The sequence below is a fragment of the Tursiops truncatus genome, chromosome 2 (genome assembly GCF_011762595.2).
Source record: "Tursiops truncatus isolate mTurTru1 chromosome 2, mTurTru1.mat.Y, whole genome shotgun sequence".
Classification (NCBI taxonomy): domain Eukaryota; kingdom Metazoa; phylum Chordata; class Mammalia; order Artiodactyla; family Delphinidae; genus Tursiops; species Tursiops truncatus.
The window spans coordinates 173,799,547-173,824,559 of record NC_047035.1 but is presented as its reverse complement, the minus strand read 5'-3'; the positions used below and the strand labels follow the sequence as shown (position 1 = coordinate 173,824,559).

General features: G+C 39.9%; 1 protein-coding gene across 29 annotated transcripts in view; it reads right to left on the bottom strand.

Annotated features, from left to right (window-relative positions):
- The window catches only part of ZNF438 (zinc finger protein 438), a 291,111-nt gene that overhangs the window by 200,970 nt on the left and 65,128 nt on the right, over positions 1-25,013 (bottom strand). For 26 of the 29 annotated variants that reach the window (XR_012330457.1, XR_012330456.1, XR_012330458.1 and 23 more), the window contains one exon: positions 1,560-1,637. The exons of 2 other annotated variants lie outside the window; for them this stretch is intronic. The gene's annotated coding sequence lies outside the window, so the exon portion shown is untranslated. Of the gene's footprint in view, positions 1-1,559; positions 1,638-3,424; positions 3,535-25,013 lie in introns of those variants that run through there. One more of the 29 variants, XM_019933574.3, reaches the window with a different exon arrangement.

The window sequence follows — 25,013 nt, the reverse complement described above, 5'->3', positions numbered from 1 at the left end:
CTGCCCAGAAGGTTACTGTTCTGCTTCTAGGGAATGAGAGATGTGTTTCCATATCCAGAGTTAGAGGTTCTCTACAAAACAATGTGATACACGGAGGCTGCACTGGTACTTCTGGGTTAACTAGTCTTGGGAGGGCTGGCTGAGAAACCTAACCACTATTTATAACATTGTTTTTGTGGAAAAATGCTTTCTGCATTCCAAACAACAGAATTAGACATGAACTTTGGGACTACAGTTTATTTCTGAGGCTGGGAACTGACCGTATCTTGTTAATTACACCACGGTCAGTGTTTGCCTAGGATAAGATGGCAGTGTGCAGGTCTGCCAGGAGGGCACAACGAGGGAGAACAGTTGCCATGAATACGGACCATATGTGTCTGTAAGGATGAAAGACGGAAGGGGATGACGGGAGAAAAGTCCAGGCACATTCTCAATTTGTTATACAAATATTTACCAAGCACTATTAAAGGTTATTGCCGAAGGCTGTGTAAGACAAAAATAAGTCAGACAAGAGGTTTGATTTTCTGGCCCTCACAACCTCGGGTGGGAGATAAGACAGACATCGACACACACACTAAAGCTGCAGGGAGAAATGTGCTGAAACCGTGGTAAAAACAAAATCCTGGGTGAAGCCAGCAGAGAGGGGAAGAGCTCGTGCTTCTAGCTGGAGTGATCAGGGAAAGCTTCGTGGAGGGGTCCACACCCGAGCTGAGCCTTGAGGGGCCAGCTTGCGCCAAGATTTCAACCGGCAGAGAAACCAGAAAGGGAGGAGCAAAGGACGTCACAGAGAACACCAAGGAACCAGTCCAAGTTGAGACGCAGAGGCACAGACAAGAACGAGAAGTCAGAGAACAGGAGAGAGCTCAGCTGGCTAAGGCGGGGGGTATTTTTAGGAGCTTGGGAGAGGGCTGTGAATGCCAGGGGAGGGCATGGATTCTATCCAGTAGTGAGTGGGGAGCCATTAAAGGGTTTTAAAATTATTGGAGTGGTTCTACGTGCAGATCTGTCTGGCAACAAAAACAGGATAGAAGACAGAATGAAGACAGAAGACCATTAGGAGATAATTATAATAGTTGGGATTGGTTCAGATGACTTTTCAAAGCTACATTTTTTGAATAAATAGTTAACCATTTAAGGTTCCAGTTACTATATATCGCCCTTTAATGATCAAGAACATATTTTAAAAAACCGTACAAAGACTTAAGAAACTGAAATACAAAACATTTGTTACAATGGAAAACCGTTTTAGAACCATTAAGTTTGGCACACAGCTGGGACTTGTTGCCTAGACTTGATACAAAATAAAGGACGATTCTGAAGTGCTACTCTCAGTTTTAAAATAATACCTTGATTTTAAACATTATATTTTTAATAAGCACATGAAATTTAGTACGTAATCATCTTTCCACTATTTTCCAAGACCAGTGATTCAATATACAAGGGGACTCTGAGATATTCTGAGCAATTTGAGCGTTGAGAAAGCCTCCAAGGTGGTGAACTTAATTCTTTACATTTTAAATCAATATTAAGCTGATGCTGAGAGATGTGCGCAGACTTACGTGAGGTGACTTGACTCAGCAAATGTCTTCTAAACTTCACATTTTCAGTGTTGGTTGAGACATGACATTCATCTTTATCTGAAAACAAATGTAATGGAAGTAATAAAATTGAAAGAACTGATAGGTAGCTCACAGAAGCCAATTAGATGATTAAACATCATAAAAGAGTTATATTTAGTTCTATAAAACTGACATTACTTATATTATGTATAATTTAAGAACCTAAGATAAAAATCTCAAGCTATGCTCAAAGACTTCTAAAATAGGAAGTATAACATATTCCCTTCCTATATTTTTTATGTCAATCTCCTAAAACTTCTGGAAAATATATTATTAGATATTTAAGCCTGATTTACGCTGAATCAAGCCCCACTCAGCACTAGAGAGCAGGGAGCAATGAAGTTGAGTAAGAGATAGTTCCTGTCCTTAGGAAACCCACAAACCGCCAGAGACAGACAGATCAACTCGAAAAACCCCACATCAAGGCAAATACAATAAACGCTGCAAGTGGTCCAGAGTGCTTCGGGTTTGGGGGAGGGCTCCTCACTGCAGGGAAGACGTACAGAGGCTCTGTGTTATGGACTAAACTGTGTCTTCTAACCCCCCAAAATCATGTGTCGAAGCCCTCATCCCCCAGTACATCAGGATGTGTCTGTATTTGGAGATAAAGCCCTTTAAGATATGATTAAATTAAAATAAGGCCTTTAGGGTGGGCCCTAATCCAATCTGACTGGTGCCCCTATAGGAAGAGGAAGTTAGGACACAAAGAGACACACCAGGGGAAAGACCATGTGAGGACAAGGAAAGAAGGCGGACATCTGCAAGCTAAGGAGAGAGCCCTCAGAGGAAATCAAGCCTGCGACACCTTGATCTCAGATGACTAGCTTCCAAGACTGAGCAAACAGACTGCTGTTGTTGAAGTCACCCCGTCTGCAGGATTTTGCTACACAGTCCCAGCAAAGTAACATGCTCTGTAAAGGTGACATTTAAGTACAGTTTGAAAAGAGACAGGACTTCTAACAATCGGATAAAGGTAAGGTTTAGAAACAAATAACGTTCCAAGAAGAAACAAAAATTATTTTGTTTTAGGCACAGAGGTCACAATACAGAGTACGAGCTCAGAAAAGCCAGTATACTTCTATAATACAAGCATAGTCTGCGGGTGAGGAAGAGAAAAGGGGGGGGGGGGCAGGGAGTGAGGGGGAAAAGCAGGACGGAGGGAGGGAGCAGGAAACCCACAGACCAACAGACAGATGAGGACTGGAAAAGGGGCTGAATGCTACACTCAGTATATGCAGCTGTATTTTATACATAAAAAGAGCCACCAAGGGTTTTCAGTAGAAAACTCATTCGAATTTGTATTCTAGAAAGATGGCTCTGGTTTTAGAGTTACTATGAGAAGATTCGAAAGGCAGTGAGACCTATTTTGTTACTGTAATAGCCAAGGTAAGGGGAAACCAGGGCAACTGCAACGGATTTAAATCGTCAAAAATACACTGAAGACGTGCTTGAAAGTGAGAACGCGAATAACCACGCCATCAGTTATGCAAGACCGAGGGCTGGAACGGTTACCAGTGTTCAGTCGGACAGTCACAGACGCAGTGTCCTCGGCCGCCACAGACCTTCCCTTTCAATCACCACCTTGCGTGTGGGCATTGATCATGACTTTAAGAAATCAACCAACCCAAAGACTCAGCTCACTTCTGACCTCTTACCCTAGAACTTGATAATCAACCTATAAAACCTATAATCAACCTATAATTAACCTATAAAAATCCTAAATTCATTTCCTAAAGCAGGCAGTCCTTCAGAATCATCTGTGTGGTCTCCCTTGTTACAGCAAGTCAATAAGACAGTTTGCTTACCTTCTAAAAGGTGTACTTATTTGAGAGGGGAGCTTTCCACAAAGTCTGCGGTCCATCAGTGAAGTTGAGGAAGAAGAGGCAAAGGAGGCAGCACCCGGTCCTGTCTTTTCAGGGCGGAAGGAGGGCTAAGCATAACTTAACAGGCGCTGGTGAGCTTAGAAAGAAATTTCAGGATGGCAATAAAAGAGAACAGAAACTTCCAGTAATTGGGGGAATTAAAGAAAATGGAGAAATGGAATTAACTGCTCTAAGAGGCCTGGCATAGTTTGAAAGGAAAGCTGAATCTTTAACAAGACTTGTTGTTTTCATTTTTAATGCCAGTAAAAGGAAGAGAGGTTAATAATGGAGCAAAGTCTGGTGAGAAGGTGGGAAAAGACGTCTGGTTAGAGTTCGCCATGTTAAGAGGAGAAACTGTTTTTTCTTTATGGTTAGAAATGGAAGAAAGGATGGGTGACGGATATAGATAAAAATTATTGTGTAGAAGGGCGTACAGTTGAGGAAGTTAAGATCAATAGCACGGCCATCTGCTGTGATAGAGAGGGGGGAGGGAAAGAGAGGTGGAGAGACAGTATATAACTGAAGGAATCTCTGAATTTGAGGCTTTGAAGGGAAAACACTAGCCAGAGAAGAGGAGGAAGGAAAACAGAGGGACTTTCAGCATTTGAGATCTTGAGATGATTCTGGTTGACAGCACTGATCAAGTTAAAGAATATAACTTGTTATAGTACAGTTAAAAAATAGCACTGCCTACGAAAGCCAGGTTTACATTTCTGCAGAGGAGAGGCAAGAATTCTGGGGGTAAGATCAAAATTATAAAAACTTATTCAAAATAGAGCAGGGGGTCCAGATGACATGAGGACCCAGAAGTAGGTTGGCAGTGGAACTGGGGGTTCCATCTGAACAGGGTAGATCTGACTTCTTAGAGAAAGAGGATAATAAGAGTAGGGCTCCAACCAGGTTGACAGGTGAAAAAACACCATTCTTTCTCTCCCTCTCTCCCTCTCTCCCTCCCTCTCCCTCTCCCTCTCTCTCTCCCTCTCTCTCTCCCTCTCCCTCTCTCTGCCTTATCTGTTTGATGAGAGAGAGTGAAAGACTGACCACACATGTCACCAGTCTCTCACCCTCTCTTAGAACTTGCTTGCCCAAACCTGCATACATTCCCCTCTCATCCACATGGCAAACTCAGAAGGGCAAGTTAGGTCAGTCCAATTCGAAGGGGTACGATGACTAGAGTCAGGCCTACGGATGCTTTTACCCAGTTCCCCCACAAATAAGGTCGACATTTTTATGCCAACCTGAGTTATGTCTGCTTCTCAAAGGTTCGGAAGCTGGCAGAAGGAAAAAGGGATGAAAAGTAAATAAACGGAGATCAATCTGAAGGAAACTGTATGGAAGGGGAGTTGAGTCTAAATCTTGTCAGCAGCCACAGTGAACTTGTACATCAGAGACCTAAAACTGAGACCTAGTTCAGGTGAAGAATATTACTAGAGATGGGAAGATTTCGAAGCATGGATTCAATGCCTTTTTTGTTTTTGGCTGTGTTGGGTCTTCGTTGCTGCACGTGGGCTTTCTCTAGTTGCGGCGAGCGGGGGCTACTCTTTGTTACAGTGCGCAGGCTTCTCATTGCAGTGGCTTCTCTTGTTGTGGAGCACGGGCTGTAGGCGTGCAGGTTTCAGTAGTTGTGGCACGCAGGCTCAGTAGTTGTGGCACATGGGCTCTAGGGCACGCGGGCTCAGTAGTTGTGGCTCGCGGGCTCTAGAGCGCAGGCTTCGTATCTGTGGCACACGGGCTTAGTTGCTCTGCAGCATGTGGGATCTTCCCAGACCAGGGATTGAACCTGTGTCCCCTGCATAGGCAGGTGGATTCTTAACCACTGTGCCACCAGGGAAGTCCCAGATTCAATGCCTTTAAAAGGTATAATACTATTCACAATTTTTACTTTTTTGAGTGTCAGTTTGGTAAGGAATTTGTCCATTTCATACCAGTTGTCAAATGTACTGACATAAAGGTGTTCATAGTATTTTCTTACCCTTTAATATTTCTGGGATCTCTAGTAATATTTCCTTTTTATACCATATTGTTAATTTGAGCTCTTTATTTTAAGTAGGAGTTTATCAATTTTATTAATATTTTCAAAGAAACACCTTTGACTTTGCTAATTTTCTTTGTCTTTTTTTCTGTTAGTTATTTCCAGTTTATCTGAATTTAGTTTGCATTTCTTTTTCTAGCTTTTTGAGATGCAAGATTAGATGGCTGGCTTTTAATGTTACCTTCTTTTTTTTTTTTTCTTTTTTTTTGCGGTACGCGGGTCTCTCACTGTTGTGGCCTCTCCCGTTGCAGAGCACAGGCTCCGGACGCGCAGGCTCAGAGGTCATGGCTCACGGGCCCAGCCGCTCTGCAGCATGTGGGATCTTCCCGGACCGGGGCACGAACCCGTGTCCTCTGCATCGGCAGGCGGACTCTTAACCACTGCGCCACCAGGGAAGCCCTAATGTTACCTTTTAAACAAATGCATTTAAAGCTGCACAATTCTCCCCAGGCACTACTTTGTGTCTCACATGTTCTGATACTGATTCTGTTCTATATATATATTTTTTTTTTTTTTTGATTTTTCCTTTCCTTTGCAGTACGCGGGCCTCTCACTGTTGTGGCCTCTCCCGTTGCGGAGCACAGGCTCCGGACGCGCAGGCTCAGCGGTCATGGCTCACGGGCGCAGCCGCTCCGCGGCATGTGGGATCTTCCCGGACCAGGGCACGAACCCGTGTCCCCTGCATCGGCAGGCGGACTCTCAACCACTACGCCACCAGGGAAGCCCTCAATATATTTTCTGATTGTGGTTGTGAGTACTTCTTTGACCTACGGATTATTTAAAAGTGTGCTGCTTATGTTCCATGCAAATTGAGAAATTTTTAATCTTTCTGTTATATATTTCTAGTTTAATTCCACCATGGAACATATACTTTATGATATCAATCCTTTGAAATCTGTTGAGATTGGCTTTTTGGCTTAGCACACGTTCTATTCTGGTAAAAGTTCCACGCATACTTGAAAAAAATGTGCATTCTGCAGTTGTTGGAAATAATGTTCTATAAATAGCAAATAATGTTCTATAAATAGGTCAAATTAATCACATTGTTTAAATATTCTATCACCTTACTGATTGTTAAAAATCTGCTTGCTGGACATATATTAAGTTAACCTTAAATAACAAAATAATACCTGCATTCCAATATACATTAGGTGCAGACAAATACTGTTTGATTCCGCTTATATGAGGCACCTAGAATAGCCAAATTCAGAGAGTCAGAAAGTACATTGGTAGATGCCAGGAGCCTGGGGGTGGGGGGAAGGAAATAGGGAGTTAGTGTTTCATGGGGACAGAGTTTCCATTTAGGAAGGTGAAAAATTCGGGAGATGGATGATGGTGAGAGCTGCACAACAATGTGAATGCACTTAGTGCCACTGAACTGGACAGTTAAATATGGTTTAAATAGTATGCTTTACATTATGTGACTTTTACCACAATAAAAACATTTTTTTTAAATCTGCTTGTTATATTAGTGGTTGAAAGAAGGTTGTTAAATTCTCCGACTATGATTTATCTACTTCTCCTTTTTGTCCTGTCAATTTTAGCTTTATGTATTTTGAAGTTATGTTGTTAGGAACATATAAATTTAGAACTGTTCTGTCTTCCTACTGAATTGATCCTTTATCATTATAAAATGCCCCCCTTTATCTCTCATAATTCTTCTTGGCATAAAGTCTGCTTTGTCTGATATTAATATACAAGAGTTTTTGGTCAGTATTTGTATAGTGTACCTTTTCTTTGTTTTCCATACCCTTTTATGTGATATATAACTTATGCAAACTATATATTTTTTCTTTTTAAAAAATCTAGTCCAAAAATTTGTTTTTTAATTGGAGGAATAAGCCTATTTACACGTAATTTAATTATATTTAAGGATACCTTTCTGTTATAAATTTTCTATTCATTCCATCTGCTCTTTTTTCTTCACTTGTTCCTCTTTTTTTGATTAATCAATTTTTTATTATACCATTTTACTTTTGGTAAAGTTTTTGTTTAAACATTTTTGTAATATTTTTAGCAATTATCTTACAGATTATAAATACTTTCTTGATTTACAGTTGACTTTTACCACTTACTGAGCAAGACAAAAATACCAGTTTAACTCCATTTCTATGTATGTTTAAGGCCCCACAAAACATTACTATTGTTGCTTTCAATGGTCTGAAATCTTTTATACTTACTCATATATTTATGCTTCCCTATGCTCTTCATTTTTCCCTGAGCTTTTATGGTTCACTTGGGATTACTTGTTTTCAGAGTGAATACTTTCTTTAGTATTATTGTACTGTGGGTCTATTTGTGAGAAAGTGTCACACCTTTTGTCTAAAAACATCTTTATTTTGCCTTCAATTAAAAAAAATTTTTTTTGCTGGGTATAGAGTTTCAGGTTGGCCATATTTTTCCTTTCTGCACTTAAAATTTAAGGATGTCATTCCTTTATGATCTGATTTTAATAATGTCTGTAGGACAGTCAGCCACCAATCTTACTGTTGCTCCATTGAAGGGAGTGTGGTTTATTTCCTTCAGTTGTTTTAAGATTTTTCTCTTTATAGCTGGTTTTCACAAGTCTCACTAAGTTGTACTTAGGTGTGTTTTTCTTCATATTAATCTTGTTTGGGGTTCACTAAGTTTCTGGTGCTTCTTGAACTTGTGGATTGCTATCTTTCATCAGTTTGGAAAACCTTTGGTCATTATCTTTTCAAATATTTCTTTTGCTCATTCTCTCCTCCTGGGACTCCAACCACATGTACATTAGATGAAGTGACTCAATCCCCTATGTCTCTTAAGCTGTTTTTTTTCTTTCCATTCCTTTTTCTTTCTGAGCTTGTACTTTTTTCCACTGAACTTTCCTTTAGTTCACTAGCTCTAGTTATTTTTGTTGTGCCAAGTTTGCTCTTAAACTCAAATCTTAATTTCAGATACCATATTTCTCAGCTCTAGAATATCCACTTGATTATTTTTTGATAGATCCCAACTTTCTGTTGATACTGTTCATCTTTTCATCCACTTTGCTAGCCTCTTCCTTTATTTCCTTTAACACATTTATAACAGCTATAAAATCTTTGTTTGGTAACTCCTAAGTCTGTATCATCGGTGGATCTGCTTCTCTTGTACCTTCTTCTTTGAACTTTTTTTTTTTTTTTTTTTTTACTTTTCACATGTCACCTAACTTCTTAGTTTATTATCAATACTGTCAATGTAACAGCCATAAAACTGTGGTTGATGTTATCTTCTCCCAGTGAGGGCCCATCCTTTCCTCTATTAGCCAAGTAGGGTGAGAAGCTGCTCACTTCAATCTAATCAGCTTACTTCTGGTGTAAAACGTCTCAAAGGTGAAATCAGTGGTGTGTTTATTGCAGCTGCACCCTACTCCATCACATGGAGACGGTCTCCTAAGCACTGCAGGACTGCAGAAGACGTCACTGCATATTTCCAGCTCAACTTCCCAACCTCCCATCCCACCCCAAGGCTCAGCAAACAACCTATGGGGAAAACGAGCTGTGTGTCTGAGGCCTCCCTAGGTTCCAGTTCACCATGCCAGACTATGTGACCATCAAAATTCCCATGGTTCCTCTTTCCCCTCATTGTTTCACTTCCATAGCAAGCTTGATCCTTAGCCAGTGTCCATTCTCAGCAAACATGCTCAGGAAGGATGACTGCTAGCAATCGCATCTCCTACATGCTCCTCCATTTCTGCTATTTCAGCTCATTCAGCACTCTTCGTTTTCATAGCTCTCTGAGGTCTTCAAAAATGACTGTGCTTAAGAGTGACACAAATATTTTGAAACTTCTCCCACTGAGAAGTGGGTATATATGTCTCTCCCCAACCTTGAATTTGGGTAACCTCTTTGACTTATTTGACCAATAAAATATGGTGGATATGACAAGACACCAGTTTCTGGGCCTAGAGCCTAAGACGCTGACAATTTTAACCTCTTATACTGGGAATATATATATGGAAGGCACTGAACTGACACTAAAGAGGGCCAACTAACCTGATCTGGTAAAAAACAATAATAAAACCGCTTTTGCTTTCGTCAATTTTCTCTATTATTTGTCTGTTTTATAATATTTTATTTTATTGATTTCTACTTCTTGTTTTCTACCTTCCGCATGCTTCGGGTTCATTTTGCTTTGATTTTTCCAGCTCCTTAAGGTGAAAGCTTAGATAATTGGTTTTAGACTTTTCTTCTTTTCTAATGTATGTATTTTAAAGCTATACATTTTCCTCTGAGCACTGCTTTAGCTGCATAAATACTGATATAATGTGTTTTCATTTTTCATTCAGTTAAAAAATATTTTCTAATTTTTCTTGTGATTTCTTGGAACCATGGTTTATTTTAAATTGTATTGTTTAATTTCTAAATATTTGGGGGAGGAATTCTATATATTCTATTGTTATTTACTTTTAGTTCAATTTAGAAATAGTAAAAGAACATATCCTGTATAGTTTTAACCTTTTAAAATCTATTGAGACTTGTTATATGATCTACCTTGATGAAAATTCCATGTGTACTTGAAAAGAATGTGTGTTCCTCTATTATTGAGTGCAATATTCTATAAATGTCAATTAAGTCCACTGGTTAACAGTGTTGCTCCAGATTCTAGTTTTTATTAATAGCCTGCCTACTTATAAATCAAATGCTGAGAGAGAAGTGTTTGAGACTAACTACAACTGTAGTTTTGCCTATTTATCCTTTCTGTTCTGTCAATTTTTGCTTCAAGTATTTTGAAGCTCTGTTATTGGGCTCATAGACATTTAGGATTGTCATGTCTTTCTGATAAAATGATTCTCTTGTCATTATGAAATATCTCTCAATATCACTAGTAATATTCCCTGCTCAGAAGCCTATTTTGTTGTATATTAATACAGCCAGTCCAGTTTTCTTAATGATTAGTGTTTGCATGGCATATCTTTTTCAATCCTTTTACTTATAACCTGTGTGTTCATATATGAAGAGGATTTCTTGTGGACAGTATGTGGTTAGTAGGTCTTGCTTTTTTATCTAGCCTGATGATCTCCACCTTCAGAGCATTTAGACCATTTATACTCAATATAACTATTTATATGACTGAATTCAAAGTAACCATCTTGCTATTTTCTATTTGCCCAAATTTATCCTTTTCCCATTTTTTCTTGCCTTATCTGGAACTGAATATTTTTTAGTATTTCATTTTATCTCCACTGTTGGCTTATTAGACATACCTGTTTCTTTTGTAGTTTTAGTGGTTGCTCTGGTGCTTAAACTATAGCGCTTTAACTTACCACAATCTAACTTCTAATAATAGTACACCACTTCACATATAAGTAAGAATTTTACAACAGAAGATACCTATTTCCTCCTTCCTGCCTTTTGTGCTACTGTCACCACAGTCTAATTACAGTGAGACTGTCATGCTGAAAAAGCTAGGTGTAGGCACTCTGGTTGACAGCCCCAGCCAAGAATAGCTTTTGAATGATCCTTGTCAAAGTGTCAGAAATGTGAGTAAAACTGTCTTGGACTCTTCAAACCAGCCCATCCTTTAACTGAATGCCACCAACTAACCTCAGCTGATGCTACCTGGAGAAGAATAACCACCATCTGACCCTGCCCTTTTCACCGACCTACAATTTGTGAAGTACAACAAAATAGTTGTTGTTCTAAGATTACAAGTTTTTAGGTAATTTGTTACAGAATTAGATAACCATAACAGATACTGGTACATGGAAGTGGGACTCTGTAATAAAAATCTTAAAATAGTGACATTGGCTTTGGGACCAGGTGGTGAGCAGAAGCAGGAAGGGCCTCAAGAATACTGTTAATGAAAGCTTAAAGGACATTAATGAAAATGTTAACAGATGGAGAAATGACAAGCCCTCTTACACAGTGGTGGGAAAATTGCAACACTATTCCTTGCATTAAATAGAAAAGAGAAAATGTGCCCAATAAAGTGGCAGACTTGGCTAAGGAGATTGCCAGGCAGAAGGTTGAAAGTGATGTCTCTTTTAGCCAAGTATGATATGGAATGCAAAGAGAAAGATGAGTTACAAAAGAACTCTTTCATTTTCAAGCAGAATTTAGAGCTAACAAAAGAATCGTTTCATTTTCAAGCAGAATTTAGAGGAGCCAGGACTTGCTCTTTTCAAACATAAAACATTTTCTCATCCCCATTCTCCCCAGACAGAAAAGTAAGAAATGTCTTCAAAGTAAAAATCAAGTCTAGGGCTCTGCCAGTAAAGCATGGTTTCAGGATAAAAATTTCTAGAGTGTGACTATAAAATACTGTATTGAGACTGAAAAATGATTTAAAGTTGCATCTAGTTCAGTTCTAAGAATCTTAAGAGTGTGCCTCTTACTCAGACTCTCTTTACTAGATAAAAGGCCTCTAGGAATCTTGAGGGTGTGCCTTTTGGACTCTTTCAAACAGAAAAGCGTCTAAGAATCTTTTTTTTTTTTTTTTTGCGGTACGCGGGTCTCTCACTGCTGTGGCCTCTCCCGTCGCGGAGCACAGGCTTCAGACGCGCAGGCTCAGCGGCCATGGCTCACGGGCCCAGCTGTTCCGTGGCACGTGCGATCTTCCCGGACCGGGGCACCAACCCACGTCCCCTGCATCGGCAGGCGGACTCTCAACCACTGCACCACCAGGGAAGCCAGCTTCTAAGAATTTTATGGGTATCATCTTCTAGTGCCTTGACACACAATGTGAAGTAGAAAAAAGCGTATCTCAAAACAAATGTGGGTGTGACTTCTGTCTAACGGAGTGGATTATAATGCGATACACAGGAATCTCACAAAGTTTTCGAAAGAATTATGTCAGATTGGACTGAAAGGAGCAGAGAGAGAACAAACTGAAAAGATGCTTCTGGATTCTCAAATTTCTACAAGCAGGAAGCAAGGCTGAAAAGACTACCCAGTTATAAACATGAACCATTTCGTATAGAAAAAGCTGGGTGACTCAGAATTGCTTGAGTGAAGCCAGGAGCCATGGACAATCATTTCCAGGGAGTAGAAATGACCTAATAAAGAAATGACAACATCAGAATTTCAAAATTGCTATGAACCAGTGAAAGCTATGTACCTCTTGTTTCCTGGATTTTGAGTGGAAATGTTTACTTCAGTTATTCTATGCCTGCTTCTCCATTATGTGTTGAATAAATAACTTGTCTCTTGAGAGGAACTACACCAGAGGAGCTTCCTGGTGTCGTTACATCTGGACCTGACTTAAATGACAAGGTGCTGGATCTGAAGCTTGAGGGTAAAGCCACAGTGGGATGAGAATTCTGGAATTCTTGGGAGGGGTTCAGTATATTCTGAATATAGGAGGAATGCAAAATGATTTGTGGCCAGATTTAATCTAACTGTGGTAGATTAAAGATGATCACAAATTCCCTGATACCTCTCCCATTGAGAGGCCACGCCTATGTCCTATCTCACTGAAACTGGGAGGGCTCTGGCACTGCTTTGACCAACACAATATGGCAGAACTGATGTGGGGCCAAGTTCCAGTTTTAGGCCTTCCCCTAAAGCACCTTTCCCTTCCTATCTCTTGGAAAATTCTCTCTAGGAGTCCCAAGCCACAATAGTAGAAGTCTGACTACCCTGAGGCTATGCTAGAAACATCATGTGAACACAGTCTTCTACATTTTTCCAGGTACCATATATGTGAGTAAGATATCCTGGATCCTCCAGAGCCTCCAATCCACCTACAAATGAACACCATCCAGTGATATCAGTCAGTGCAACATGGAATAGAAAAACCAACCAGCTGAGACTGCCTGAGCTCCCAACCCACAGAATCATGAGCTATACAGCACAACTGCTGTTTTAAACCACTCAGTGTTGGCGCAATTTATTATGTAATAACAGACCACTTAAATAGTGATTTTTGTAATTTACTTAGGTTGTTTCAGGGGCCACACCGTCCTGCCTCTAACCTCTACAACTGAACTGGAAGCAGAAGCCTAAGCCTAGGTCTTATGCAGAAGTAATCTGCAAAGTTCATTATACGGTAAAATGATTTCTTAGAGATAAAAAGACCAGCATTGGGGTTTTCCTGGTGGCGCAGTGGTTGAGAGTCCGCCTGCCAATGCAGGAGACACGGGCTCGTGCCCCGGTCCAGGAGGCTCCCACATGCCGCAGAGCGGCTGCGCCCGTGAGCCATGGCCACTGAGCCTGTGCGTCCGGAGCCTGTGCTCCGCAACGGGAGAGGCCACAACAGTGAGAGGCCCGCGTACCGCAAAAAAAAAAAAAAAAAGGCCAGCATTCTCAGAGATACTATAAAACAATTCTCCAAACATAATAAACTTCAACTAAGTTACTGCAATTAAAACCAACAATTTTCTTCTTACTAAGTAAGCTACTTTTCACATATAATCAAGCCAAAAGATACACTCACAGGTTGTCCTGTAGTTCATTTAACAAATGCTTATTTAGACAGTTTCTCGTGATTAAAACAAGACTAGAATTACAAATACAAAATTAAGACCATTTGTAGTAGTCTCGAGCAGTGATTTTAAAAAAGAACATAAAGAAATACTGGTGTACTAAGGTAAATTATTAAGTACAGACCAGGTAATAGCTGTTACTAAGGTGATAACATATACGAGTATATATATACATATATATATATATACACATACACACACACACGTGTGTATGTGTGTGTGCGTGTGTACACTCATATCTTTTTATAAACAGAGGAGTGCCCAGTGCCAGTGTGTTTACTGCAGCATCATAACAGCTAAAAACTGGAAACAATTTAAATATATATTTAAATATAGGAAAATAGCTAAGAAGGGAATAGAGAAATGAAAGGAGACCTTACTTTTTTATTCTACATATTCTATACTTGACATATGAATTAAATAGTTAAAAATGTTTTACAACAAGCATGCCTCACTTGTGAAAATTCACAATGAAACCACACCATTCCAAGCTAACGTCTGTGGCCATATTCTACTGTCTTTAGAGACAGAATGAGGCCCTGTTCTAAGCAGTCTAAGCACTGGAGAACAGCCAAAATTATTTCTCAGGGAGAGCCATAACCCACCAGCACGTATTTCTTCAGGCCACATCTACGCATAGGCGGTAGGCAGTCTATTTAAATACTTTCCCTCCTCAGGTTCCCCAGCTTCCCTAAGAGGATGCCAATCTCCCCACCTCGCTGGCTATTAAAGCAAATGGCCCCGTATCTAACCTGTAACTGAGAATGACTGCATTCTAGGTACTTGCCAGGGTGTGAGATGCTAAACTTCCCGTTACTCAGTTTTCACCGAAAGCTCCTGCAGGACTACCATCTGTCTATTCCGTCCATCCATTCTTTACTCTCTAACCGCGTGTCCGGATTAAGAGGGACCACCCGAGAGCAGCAGCATTCTTGGCTTCGTCCTCTTACGCTCACCTCCCCATTCACGCAGCAGAACTGGTGTGTTCTGTGAACTGCCCTTGATGTGCAGCCACTACGCTGCACTGAAGGGAGGTTTAAGAGACAGGTGTGGAGAAGAGCACTGTCAGTTACTGACTCCAAGGACGCTGCTGAGGACAGAGCTGAGTACGCTGCACTACGACTGAAAGGACATGCTTCTCTGTGAAGTACAATTATTAGGTTTCTCCTAAAATGCTGATAAAATTTGACATTGTAAACACTGGAAAACATAGCTCACCTTAGGAGAGGTCTCTTTAAAGAGCTCGGAGCAAAATCTGTGAATCACCTCAAGCAAATAAAGGAGCTTTTATGAGATGCATTGTGTGTCCTACCCTTAGCCTATTTGTCCCATTTTTGTCACCCCTCTTTTTTTTTTTAACAGTATTGAGATACAATTGACAAACCATGAAATTCATCTGCTGTAAGTGTACAGTTCATTGACGTTTTAGTCAATTTACAGAAGTGTGCAGTAATCACTAGAACCCAATTTTAGAACAGTTCCAACCCCCTCGCAAACTCCCTTGAGTCCACATACAGTCAGTTCCCAGGCCCACTCCCAAAGCTCCTCTGATTTGCTCTATGTAGACATTTCCTACGAATGGAGTCATACAATTTTTAGTCTTTTGAATTTGGCTTCTTTCACTTAGTATAGTATTTTTGAGGTTCATCCATGTGTCAGCACATATCAGTATCTTCCCTTTTTCAACTGCCAAGTGGTAGCCCAGTGTCTGGACATACCACATTGTGTTTATCCATGTAAAGGTTGAGGGACATTGGGATTGTTTCTCATTTGTGTCTGTTATGAATAAAGGTACTATGAACAATGGCATACAAGTCTGTGTGGATATATGTTTTCATTTCTCTTGGGTAGATTCTGAGAAGTGGAACTGCTGGGTTATTATGGTGTAATGGTTAATTCTCTGTGTCAACGTGGCCGGGCCCAGTGCCCAGATGTTTGGTTAAACTTTATTCCGGGAGAGTGTTTTTGGATGAGATTTACATTTAAATTGATGGCCTCTGAGTAAAGCAGACTGGGCTCCATAAGGTGGGTGGGCCTCGTCCAATTAGTTGAAGACCTGAAAAGGACAAAAGGCCAACTTCTCTGCACAAGAGGGGACTCCCCAGAAGATGGCCTTCAGACTTCATCAGCAACGTCGACTCTCCCTGGTTTTCCAGCAGATTGGCTTTGGACTCAAACTGCATCCCCTTCCTGAGTTCCCGGCCTGCAAGCCTCCCCTATCAGCTTTTGGACTCGCCAAGCCTCCACAATCCTGTGAGCCAATTCCTTAAAATAACTTTCGTCCCACATACAAACACATCCTATGCGTTCTGTTTCTCTGGAGAACCTGACCACTGCATATGGTAACTTGGTTTAATTTTTAAAGAAATGGCCAAACTGTTTACCAAGGTGGGTGCACCATTTTACACTCCCGCCAACAATGCATGAGAGTTCCTGCTTCTCCATATCCTAGACATTAGACAGCGTCTGTCTTTTTGACTTATGGGCATCCTGCTGGGTACAAAGTAGTTATCTCACTGTGTTTTATTTATTTATTTATTTATTTTTGCGGTACGTGGGCCTCTCACTGTTGTGGCCTCTCCCGTTGCGGAGCACAGGCTCCGGACGCGCAGGCTCAGCGGCCATGGCTCACGGGCCCAGCCGCTCCGCGGCACGTGGGATCCTCCCAGACCGGGGCACGAACCCGTGTCCCCTGCATCGGCAGGCAGACTCTCAACCACTGCGCCACCAGGGAAGCCCCTCACTGTGTTTTAAATGTGCATTTTCCTACTAACTAATGATGCTGAGCACATTTCCATGCGCTTATTCGTCATTTATGTATTGTTTGATGAAATATCTATTCAGTTCTTTTTCTCATTTTAAAATTGAGTTGTTTGTCTTATTATTGAACTGTTAAAGTTCTTTATATGTTCTAGACACAGTCCTTTATCAGACATGATTTGAAAATATTTTCTCTGTGGCTTGTCTTTTCAGTTCCTTAGCAGTGTCTTCCGCAGCACAAAAGCTTGAAATTTAATAAAGTTAAATTTATCAATTTCTTCTGTTATGTCACATGCTTTTGGTGTTACATCTAACAACTCTTTGCCTAACCCAGGGCCATGAAATTCCTTCTGTGCTTTCTTTTACACATTTTACAGTTTCAGCTCTTACATTTAGGTCCATAATTAACTTTGAGTTAATTTTTGTGTATGGTTGATTTTTATGAGGAAGTTCATTTTTTGGCATAAGGATACCCAATTTCCACAGAACCATTTGTTTAAAAGAGAACCTTTTCCCTACTGAATAGTCTTAGCAGCTTTGTCAAAATACAATGGACCAAAAATGTAAGGTTTATTTCTGGACTCTTGATTCCACTCTACTGACTCGTACGCCCATCCTTATGGCAAGGTCACAGTGTCTGGCTTACTGTCGCTTTATAGTGAGTTTTAACATTGGGAAGTAACAAAGTCCTCCAACTTTGTTATTTTATTCGTTTATTTTAAATTTTATTTTACATTATATGCACTAATGAATACCATCTTAAATTCTGAAAAAAGACAGATGTATTTATTTATATTTCACAAAAATAAAATAAATGATATTTTAAAGGTATTTTTAAAAGAACATATTCCTCTTAAGATTTGAAAGTGACAATCACTAATATATTCCCCTAGGAATAAATATTAAATTAAGCCTCTTCATTCCCTACACCCACAACAACAAACATTTATTGAATGCTTACGACATGGTTCAAAGTTAGGTGCTGAAGATACAGAGATAAGTAAGACACAGTTCCCCATTTCGCACGTAAATAGAGAATGATGGTGCAGTATATTAATAGCAACAAGAGAAATATGTACAAGATACAGTGGAGGCAAGGGATATTAACTTTAATCAGATTTGCCATCATATAATAAGTTTGTTTCTGAAAACATGGTTTAAATTTTTTGACTTTTTTCAAAGTGAGTTTAAAAACACCACAGAGGCTAGTGTATACAAAAGCTTGGAGTAAGCAATCCTTGCATAAAATAGAGGTTCTCTCAACTAGTGAGAGCTTCTAATTTGTCCTTTGTTTTAAGGTTACAAAAGGAATTTACACTAATGGAAAAATTCAAACAAAACAGAAGTATTTATAGTAGAAAGTGAAAGTCTCGTTTTACCTCCAATCCACCCTACTCTTCCCACCACAGGTAACTTCTGTTACGCTTGGTCAACTGATTGTTCAAAGCTATAGAAGATGCAGAGAGTAGGAACTCTTGAAATAAATCAGCAGCGAAATCTCATACCTTGCTTTAGACAGAAAGAAGCCTCAGCCTCTTTCCCACTAACCACGACATCAGAATAGCTAGCAAGTCTTAAACATTATTCTTTTTCCTTCTATATCCCATCCTATGCCCTAGAAAAGGTGAAGATGAAGAAGAAAATGGACCTAAGCAGTAGACCTGAATAATATATACGTGTGTGTGTGTAAAGTTTATAGTTACAGCTCCTGAAACTTGTTCTACAAGAGATTTTAATAGGTGTTCTTAAAAAAGAAAGGAAGAAAAGAAGGAAGCCAGAGGAAGGAAGGAAGGAAGGCAGGCAGTGGGCATTTCTGTCAAATATATTTGGGAAATACTAGGTTAAATAAAATATCAATATTCACTGAAATGCTCTCACCTTACATAAAATTAGCCAACCACCACACTCTTTAATCGTGGATCACTTAGTGATATCTTGAAAGCCAAGATCGTCACAAAAATATGGGAAACAAGCACTGGTTATAGTTTCCCCTTCATTATCACACTTCAGTTCATATAGCTGAACAAATGGGCGTATTCAGAAATATGCAGAGGGCCACATACATTTGCTACTGGCCAAAAGACTAAAAGAAAGTCAGCAGACCGTCTTAAGATTCCGTCCTTACTGTGTTAGAAAAACTGGTTTCACTTCTTTGCTGTATAATTTCTTCCCTTGGCTGTTTTATACAATAAAAGAATGAAACTAGAGACAGAAGTCTGGCTCTAAAATTAAATGCACTAAAGTATTTGTTTTTAATAATAATAATAAGGAAATACAGTCCAAAGATCCCAATAAAAATTCTATCCATTTTTAAATTTGCTTTACAAAACCAAAACAAACTGGATTAAAGGCGTTTGGGATATTAATGTAACAATTGCTTTACTGTAGAAGAACTTTTAAGGGGTTAATAAAAAACTGCTGTGAAGTTATATTTATCTATAGTGACTACCACCACCAATATCTGTGCAAAAAAGAATTGTCAATTTGGATTTATCTCCTTATATGTTAGACTTCAAATCGAGATGTAACTCAACAGTGAGAGCTGTTAAACTTGCCACTGAGATTGGATGGGGCCTCTACCACCAACGTGGAGTCATGAATGATAATTTTTCAATGTATCTTATTCCTGCCGTCCTGCTGAAATTTTAAATGGGTGAGAAATTTGGGAGGACACTCCCTACTGAAGTGGATCCTTATGGTAACTTAAAGAGGCCTTGGTGGAAGCTGTTTTGAAATTCCACTTCAGTAAAAAATAAGGAATAAATAAGTCACCAATGGAGAAAGGTCTCCATCATATACTTAAGTTTCTTGTTGCTGTTTCTTCACCACTGTTGGGAACACAAAGTGTGATAATGATCACCCATATATATAAATGTCAAAGAGACTCACTCCTTCCTATCTGAACCCCAGCCATTAGTTTAATGCCCGACTCAAGCTTCCTTGATGAAATCTCTCACTGCTCTCTAACTCAAGTGAAACGACTTCTCCACTAAGCCACCTGGTTCTCGTTCAGGCCTCTCACATAGCCCATCATCATTTTTATGGACCTTAAGTTGCTGTTTAACCGGCCAGTGTACAGATCCTGTGTGTTGAGAAGTCTGGACTCCCGGTGGTAGGACCAAAGTCGCACACGTCTTTGGAGAACACACAGTGCCAGGCACGATGCCGTGGATGTCGGCATTCTCTAAGTATCTGTCCACTAATTAACATTACCACTGAGTGCTTTATGATGGCCCTAGGAATAACGATATGGGAGAAAATATAAGCATCTTCCCATCATGAGAATAATAAATGGGCTTACTGGTCTTAGGAAATGTTAACAGACTATCTATAATTTAAGTAATTTATGACTAAATGTCCTTTTTCTCTATGACCAAGTAGGAAGAGGAGAGAGGGTTACGTTGTTAGACACGTGCTTAATCGCGCACAGACGGAACACTTCAGAATCTACAAACGTAATCTACTTCATTCATTCAAACAACCCTCTATCGAAAGCCACCTGCGTGACAGGCTGTCTCAGGCAGCCTAAAAGGGAATGAGAAATATCAACAGGCATGCTGACCCCTAAGGCAGATTCAAACAGAATCAATCCAAAAATTCCTCCACCCACCTTCATGGAAAACCATATTACACATGGGAAGGCGCATAAAAAATATTTTATCTCACTGCTTTCAGCCATGTAAACAGCTTTGGCCAGCAAACTTAAATTATTCTAGAAACTCCTTCAAAGGGACATTGTTTCGATTCTATCCATCCCCAAACCCCAAGTTGACGGGTGGGTACATAGCAATGCGCTCTAAACAACACGAGCAAACTTACCCAGGGCTGCGTCTAAAGGGCAGCTCATTACCTGGACGAGGCCCGTGTTGGAACAGGTACGCCGGGTCCCTACCAGTTCATCAGCAGCCACTGACACATACGGACGCTTCACAGGAGCGTAACATTTTCTCCCAAAGCTCAAGGGGAAAAGGCAAAAAGAGAAAACCTTTTGCCAACCACGAAAATGTATATTTAAAAAGTTGTGGAATAAAAGTGAGCTGCTATATACTTTAAAAACCAGAGAAAAAGTAGAAAGTAAGTATCTCCCTACGCTCAGCTACAACCTCCTGAACTGAATTGAAGCAGAAATGTTGCCGTTTCAGCTAAGCAGCTTTACATCTGAGGCAACTTAAAACACACTACCAATCACATAAGCTAAAAGTAAGGCAGCGGCATCAAAATGTACCCTTTTCTAATCAGAACCCATTTTTCAAGTGTGCTTTTAGAAGGAAGGACGTAAGTCTTCACTAGATCAACAGGCTTTCATTTACCTCGAAATTCACTAAACCAGCAATCGGCAGATTGTTAAATCGACACAATTAATTTGACAACAAATTTGATTGTTGGCTGCTAAATGTGAATTTTAAAACTAATATGTTAGTGCTCTGTTCTGGTTTCAAATCAAAGGGATTTCTTCTGGGATTGAAAAGTAATGAGCATGTAGCCTATCTCACCGACGAAGGAGTGATTTCTAATCTTTAAAAACAGGAGGTCCGCCTACATGATCACCTGGGACAAACTTGGCTAGTGCAACCCGGCGAGAAGGTTATAGGAGCCTGGGAATGTTTAACATCAAGAAAGGAATTACAGCTCAGTAAGATCAGAGGGAATTACACAGGAAATGTGAACAGTAACCCTTTCATATCTCCGTACCCACTGCTACCGCCTGTGATAAATGGGGCCCTGCTGCCACCCAGCAATGCGAATGCACAAGCCAACAGCAGAAGGGGACTGGGAAAAAGCGATTTTATACACACACACACACACACACACACACACACACACACACACACACCATAAACTCATAATGACATGATAAAATCATGCTGCTGCAGGAAAAAGCCTTTAGCCTTTCTGATTGCCACGTAGGCACTCTATCACGGCCTCATCCGACAAGAGGCCTAAGTAAAAATCCCAAGGAAACGTGAAGAATCACGCGGGGGTGGCGAGGATAGAAGAGTTGGCAGACTCTTCATAAGTAGGGAAACGTGGCTTCTCTGAAGCTGACCAAACAAACAGGTCTCCACCCTGGCTTATGTTTAAACATCTTGTTCCTTGTCAGTCTGTAGGGAAAACATTCTTTCCACAATAAATAACATGCAAACGAATCAGAAATTCTTACTCCATCCGTTATCTACTCTATGTGAAAGTTTTTTCACTATTGTAAGCCAGAAGCTTAGAGAATTCAACTGATTGTAAACTTTTTTTTTTTTTAAAGAGCTGCTTAGGGATAGTCAAGGCAAGTTAACATATTTCTAGTTGCTAGTTAAGGAGAATCGAGTGTGACTGAGCAGATCCTGGGCTGCTCTAGAGGCCCGCTGGTCCCCATCTCAAGCGAACAAGCTACTCTTGCCACAGCTGCCTCTGGGAAAGGGGGAAATGCTCAGTTTCTATAAATAGGTGAGTGTGAGATTCATTAAAAAAACAACAAACAAACAACCCCATGGTGCTCGGACAGTAAGGGCATGGTGGGGTAGTGAAATAAAATGAAGAAGAAAGTGATATCTCCAGTGGGCTAAGTCTAAAATAGGGAATAGAATTTTACAGGTCACTCTGAAACAAGATTTCACTTTTTCCCTTGGTATAACCAGGATAGAGATGGTTTGCCATAGACAGTAGGTCAAGAAATAAATGAAAGTGAACACAGAGATGACAAAGCAAACCACCAATGAAAGTTAAAAGGGTTAGCTTTTTAGAAGTATCCAGAAGAGGGGTTAGCTTTTTAGAGCTATCCAGAAGAAGGAACAACAAACCAAAGATTTGTTTTTTGTTTTGCTCTGTTTTCAGCATGTACCTCTCCTCCAAAGCACACGTAGCTTCCCCTAGAAACAACCTGTACCAGTAGTGACTCTGTACAGTGCATGGCACGTCACCCAAACAGCAACTGAGATTTCAACTGTAGACTTCTGACTGGGCTTCCAAGCAACAATCAGTTCCCCATCACCACGTGGACCACACGGAAACTCAATGGTGCTATCTGCTCACCTGGAAATGAGAGCTCACTTGGAAGGCCTCTTAATCGCTTTAACCCATGTCTCCTTCTGATAAGCATAAAAACTTCATACCTTCTTTGAACGTTATTTGAGATTTCAGAATAATTTAAGTATTATAGCCAAAAAGAAGCCAGAACACAAGATAATTTCTGATGGTTTTTTTCAAACCAGGTCCCACTGCAACAGAATTTAGTAACAAACACTTTTCTAAATAGACAGATATTAATTAATACTTGTCTATTTTTCTCTTGAACACAAAAAGGCCAAATACATCTACAAACACTATGTACTGGTGACAATGAAATGATATTTATTGGGACCTTTGGCATATCTCCGCTTCTTGAGTTACTGTAGATGATCTTTTCAGTTCTTACATTAGGCCTGAAAAAATGCTGGCTGTACTTCAATATTCGTTCAATGATTCAGCAGTAAGGCCCCTTTTGCTCTTCTGAAGACCACAGAGCTCTGTTACAGTACTCCCTTCCATGTAATAAAGGACAGAGGAAAGCAGGTTAATTTCTCAGGACAGAGGCAATAGTAAAAGAGGCAAACTGCAGACGACCTTGACAACAGTTCCGATGATGAAAACAGTAAGAGTGTCACCCAATATTTGCACATTCATACAGTGCTTCACGCTGTACGAGGCACTTTACGTTAATTCCACCCCACAACTTTATTAAGTGGGTATTATTATCATTTGATTGAAACAGCATAAGTGGCTTTTACAAGGTTCCCCAGCTAGTTGAGCAGAAGAGTTGAGATCTAAACTCTTCTGACAGCTGCCCAGACATTAAAGCTTTCTACTTTGTCAGGAAATTTTGAAAATATCTTCATCCAAACTCTAAAGTCAGAGTACACATAATAAGCAGAATCTTTTCTTCTCTCAACCCACCCAACATCGCTCCTTTTCTACCAATTCCCATAAAAACAATCAGAGTTCCTACGACAGCAGCCTTTACTCCTCAGACCGGAATGGCCAAAAGCACAGTGAAAAGCATCTTTCAAAAACAAACCTGCTCACACTTAGGACTTGTATCATGTAACTGTCCCCCAAATAAGGACATCATCACAGGCATGGGCTTTGAAAACCATTAACTACTGAGGAAATGTCTGGGGTTGTCTGTTCTTCATTTAGAATGAGTCATACCTGACACATACTACCTGTTCATGCCTAAAAGGTGAGCACATTCCCGGCCTTCTGGCTTAGCAGAGACACTCACTCCCAGGGCTGGGTGGAGAGGCCAACAGCACAGGAACAACAAATCTAACAGAACTAACAGTTACATTCTTAGCAATCCAAAAAATCATTCCAAATGTTTTATTTTTGAAGTCTTATTAAACAATGATGGAACTACTGGCATTAGTAATTTAACGTAAATGTGAGACATAATGACGGTGGAATTTTACTCACGTAAAATCAATGATTTTTATTCACCTCTGAAGCTTATTATGAAGATTATGAAACAAAATTATATGAAAGATGCTAAACATCTTGCCTAGCACATAATAACTGCTCAGTAAATACCAGCTGCAGTCAGTAACATTACTGAACTACTAAAAACAAAAGATATAATGCAACGTCATATTTGAGTCAACCAGCAAAACAATACATTCTATGGGGTCTTTTTGTTTTTGGCCACACTGTGGCGTGTGGGATCTTAGTTCCCCAACCAGGGATCGAACCCACGCCCCCTGCACTAGAAATGCGGAGTCTGAACCACTGGACCGCCAAGGAAGTCCCTCTGTGGGTTATTTTTTAACATCTACACAAAACATAAATATCTGTTCTAGGCATACAAATATATGCATGTAAGTATTCAGAACAAGATTTGGAAGAATAAAGGGCAAAATGATGACCCAGGGACCATGATGGTCAAAGGGAACTTTAATCCCTTTAAATCCTTGATTTGTAAGGCTTTTTTTTTTTTTAAAAAAAAAGGTATTTATGTATTCCTTGTATAAATAAAATTTTTAGTAAAGCAAAGTAGAAAATAGATTTACACAAAGTATTATCTTAATAAGTTTCTTTAACTGCATAGTTGATTTCAGTACTGCATGAAAAAGTTTATTTTATTTGTAGATAGAGTCAAAAAGAGGTCTAAAGCTCCTTTTCCTTATTTAGTAACACCATTCAAGCTTTATGTCACAGACTGCCTAATCTTCCTGATTGTTACACTGAAAATACCTGCTTGTGCAAAAAGAAAAAAAAGAAAACCTTCCTTACAATTTTATTACATTTCAAAACCACTCAATGTATTTAATCAAGGTGCAAGGAGGCTTTCA